Source organism: Loa loa (genome assembly GCF_000183805.2).
Source record: "Loa loa unplaced genomic scaffold supercont3.495, whole genome shotgun sequence".
NCBI classification, from domain to species: Eukaryota; Metazoa; Nematoda; class Chromadorea; order Rhabditida; family Onchocercidae; genus Loa; species Loa loa.
This window is the reverse complement of record NW_018108675.1, coordinates 1-4,756: the sequence shown is the minus strand read 5'-3', so window position 1 is coordinate 4,756 and position 4,756 is coordinate 1. Positions and strand designations below refer to the sequence as shown.

The 4,756-nt window shown below is 27.2% G+C and overlaps 1 non-coding gene across 1 annotated transcript; it reads right to left on the bottom strand.

Moving 5' to 3' along the window:
- Positions 1 to 2,808: 2,808 nt before the first annotated feature.
- LOAG_20105 lies at positions 2,809 to 2,881 on the bottom strand. The gene has a single exon. It is a non-coding gene; the product is annotated as a tRNA-Arg (tRNA).
- Between the last annotated feature and the right edge of the window lie 1,875 nt (positions 2,882 to 4,756).

Genomic DNA, 4,756 nt, shown 5'->3' with positions numbered 1-4,756 from the left:
ATTATTATTATTATTATTATTATTATTATTATTATTATTATTATTATTATTATTATTATTATTATTATCATTATTATTATTATTAATTATTATTATTATTATTATAACGAAATTGAAAATAACGAGTATTTAGAGATCATGCAACCTGCTTATCAATTTAAATAGAATGATGCATTTGTTAATTATGTCAACTAATTATGAAAAATGAAACAATAACATTTCAAATAATGCAAATTTGTTCAAATATTATGATAGTTTTGTTAGATTAATACATCCAACAGGAACTTTGCAAATTTTTAATGGAATTCATCCAAGAGTATTTACTTCATTAAAATAAAATATTTCGGAAATACTATCTTTTCCTGCATTTTTATTATTACCAAAAAGAAATGAAACATCAGAATGGAAATAGTTTGTCAAATTTTTCATACAAAAAAAATTGCAGAAAAATTTGAAGTCACAGAAATAAAGCTAATCTAAAATATTTCTAGAAATTTTTACCTAAAAAAGAACTACAACTGATGTTATGAGAAATTAATTCAAAATATGACATAACTAATATTTCATTGTAATAAATCATATAAAATTGAATGAATGAAAATGTTTAAAAGCGTCATTTAGTAATTGAAACAATCTGAAATTAATTACATCAAGCTAAAATAATAATTATATTAAATTAAAAAATATTCATTTCCTTTTTCCCTTTCTTTTTTCTAATAAACATTAAAATGAACTAATGCAATCTTCAACGAAACGTTTTCGTCTTTTTTTTTTTGAACTACTTGTAATATTGGCAAAAACTTTTTCCCTAAAATAATTTATCAATAAAAATTTGGAAATTTCAATACGTACACATACATATACATACAAACACATAACGCACATACACATATACACATATACATACGACACACACACATGCAGATGGAAGGCAACACACATACATACATATATGCATTCACATACGCACATATACATACACACACATACATGTATACACATACACACACACACACATACACATTCACATATAAACAGACATAAGTGACAAATTGAGCAAATGGGAAGTTCTGCAAGCTTCAATCTACCGATGCTGATAGCAATCGAGAAAGATGGAAGACAACATCAATGTCAACCATAGGAGCATAAAGTACACTGATAAAAGCTTTGACAAGCATACCCCGAAACCCAATGTCACCGGTTTTTTCATCATCCATCTACTTTTTGTTGAAATTACCACTTTGAGCTGTACAAATTTGTCAACTATCATTCATTAACTGATTATTTATCATTTAATTAGTCTTCGATCCTTTCCATATGCCCTGTTTATCGAACAATTTTAACTTCATTCAATCACATAATCGATCGATAATTATCATTTAATTAATCTTTGTTCCTCACATGACCTATTTACCGAATAATTTTAACTACCTTCAATCAAATAATCAATGATTAATGTTAACTGTCATTTGAAGCAAAAGAAAAAAAAAGCTGAAAACATTTGATTTTGTTTCGCATTCATTTGTTTAGTTTACTCATTACGAATTCCAATTATTTAAAATAATAATACTTTGGACCAATTTGTCTTCATGCCAATGGATTATCGAGAAAAGTTTAGTGAAACATGTAAGAAATGGGAACCAATTAAATATTATAAATTTTAAAGTAATTCAAATATTTATATTTAGATGTCATATAGATGGTGTTTTTTCCATTTAAAATTAGAATTAGAATTAGTATTTCATTAACATTAACCAATTTCTTTTTTTGTTTACAAAATAACAAAAAATATTAGTGCATCTAGATTTTTATCCGGTCCATTTTATCTTTTTAAAAATTTCAGAGATTACTAAGTAAACAGATAAGATACATTTCAAATTTGATTACTTTATTTAGACATAATACTGATGAACTGCATTTCTTGATAATTAATAATTAATTCCATAGATTATGCTTCAAACAGATATATTATTTTTATCCTAATTTATCGCGATTTTCTTTTTTTTTTGAATTAAGATGAGACGAGTGGTTCATGAAAGCAGACATCGAACCAACAGCTCTTGGTAAGCCAAGCTATGGAGACTGCTTAATGCTTGTTGACCTGATGATTCGAGATAGGCTACGAAGACCGTAATTATTGCTTTTGTCCTCCTAATTATTGAAGCCAACTACCACATCATTTTCACGAAAGCTAAATTTCTCTCCACGAAGCAGATTCGAGTTACAGAATTTATGCATAGAAATTATCAATATAAAATATACAATTTATTTCAACAAAATTTAGTGCCCTGACATAATTAAAATTTCGTGATACAATTAAAATTTCGACGAAATTAAAATTTCTTGAAAACTTTAGATACCTTTTCATACGAACAAAAATAAGAGTTTCCAATGAAATCACACAATACAGCAAAGATTAAATTGTGCTATAAAGTTATGAGTAGTTATCAATCTATCCATCTATCCATTCCCATTACAAATAAATCCATGTTATTTTTTTCCTTTCTATCCAGCCAAACAAAAAAAATCAACAATATGACTTGGTATTTTTGCTAAATTCAAATTTGAAATAATATGCTGACATCCAATGAGAAAGGAAGAAAAATTAAATCAAAAAGAGAGTAAATAAAGTATAAAACAAACAACTATGAAATCCAGCAAAAGGAAAAAGAAAAATTCTTAAAAACTGAAACGAAATTGATCAAAAAGAGCCTTTCTATTAAATATCTTTTTAACACTTTAAACACGGATTTCAATTTGATATGAAAGTGAAAAATGACCACTTTCTCACAATCAATTGGATAGCAGCGACCCTGGCAGGACTTGAACCTGCAATCTTCGGATCCGAAGTCCGACGCCTTATCCATTAGGCCACAGGGCCCGCGTCTTGATCACTTTTCGATTCCTTCGATTGGTAAAATTTCAGTATAATTTTTTAAATTTCCTATTTATTCAAGGATACATTTTTTTTTGAAAAACCTAAAAAATTCGATCGAGACCGAATGTTCCAAAGAGAAGTTTTGGGTAAGAATTTTGTATAAACGGAAATCGCATGGAGGAATTTGATTAAAAGTAAGAAAAATTTCTCATCCAAATACATTTGTTTCATTTCTTTTTTTTCAAAACAATAAAAATAGTCTCTTGAGTTTTTTCTTTTTCGTTAATATTCAATGTCATCATTATTTAACTAAATCATACGACTTTTATGTAGAGCTAATCGACTGTAATATTAATAAAATGTTTAACCTAATGTTACTAGCAATTAATTCAAACATATCGGACAAATATTTAAACTGAATGACCACATTTCGCCGTCGAATATTTTAATTCGTTTGAATATTTGCAAAAGCAGTAATTTATCTAGAAACTGTTGAAAATTATCGATATTACAGCATTTACAAATATTAAAAGATGCTAATATTAACTTATGCAAATTTTAGATTCGAGTAAAGATTTAATGCAAAAGTGATGGTGCTAAAGTTGCGTTAATTTGTGCAATAATTTTGCAACAAAATTAAAATGTGTTTAAAGTTATTAATTTAATAAAAACATTACCTATTTAAAGTTCATTTATAATGAAAACTGCAGTATGTCTATTCAATGAACAGTTACCGGCATAAAGCATAAATGAAATGAATGAAATTAATCGCAACAGAAGATAATGAGAAAAAAAATAAGCATGAGAAAAATTCATCGCATGCAGTAAAGTCGTATAATTCCTTCTGCAGTAAAAATGGCAGATACATGAAGAAGACGAAGAAAGGTAAAGTAAAACTTGTTATTGCTTTTGAATGGGTACAGGGTCGATCAAAGTAAGGAGTGAGAAAGAAGTAAAGTTGCAGATAAGTTGCAATTATTAGAAAAGAAAATGACAATGTTTAATTCTCGAAGATTCTTTCGCTATCGTTTGTTTGGTGAAGGTTCTCTTTAATGAAAACGAAGCTTTATAATTCAAATTTCTTATTCTAACTTTGCAAATTTATCATAACTTTTTTGTCACGTTGTTACGTTAGAATAAAGAATTACCATAAATAGCGCCAATTGTATCAAGTTGACATATAACAAAACCAAGCAGTCTAATTTGAATCAATCCAAAATCAAATCCAAAAAGAATTACCATAAAGTACATACAAATAAAATGAGTAAGGTTATGCAAAAATAAAGCCAGTAATAAAATATCTACAAATAAAGTGAGTAAAAGGCATAAAACGGCAAAGTTAATAGTAAAATACGCACAAAAAAAGTAAGTGAAAGGAATGCAAATGTAATGTCGGTTATCAAATATATAAAAATAAAGTGAATAAAATACATGCAAAAGTACAACGGATGCAAAAGAGTAAAATGCATGCATAAATGAATAAATGATCAGTTGATAATTTAAAAATTTAACAATTATAAACGCAACAATTCAAAAGTAATAAAGAACAAATTTAAAATTATTAGTATCATCAATTATTGGTATCAAAAATTCCAACCTGTTTAAATTCTGATACATATACATAATCCAATGTTTGTTAAAACCAGTTACACCAATTCATCCATTCAACAAAAGAAGCACCGTATTGCATAGATTCGGTAATAAATTTTCAATATTCATTTCCAGATTGAAGAAAGATAAGTCTCTGGACAGGATTCGGTTTTCATATTAAGAATGGCTGGAATGATCCGACATCAAACTAAAGAAATCCTATCTTGTCAGTTGTTTTTCTTTCACACATTTCATAGAATGGGCAGTGATCGAGAATCATTTAAGACG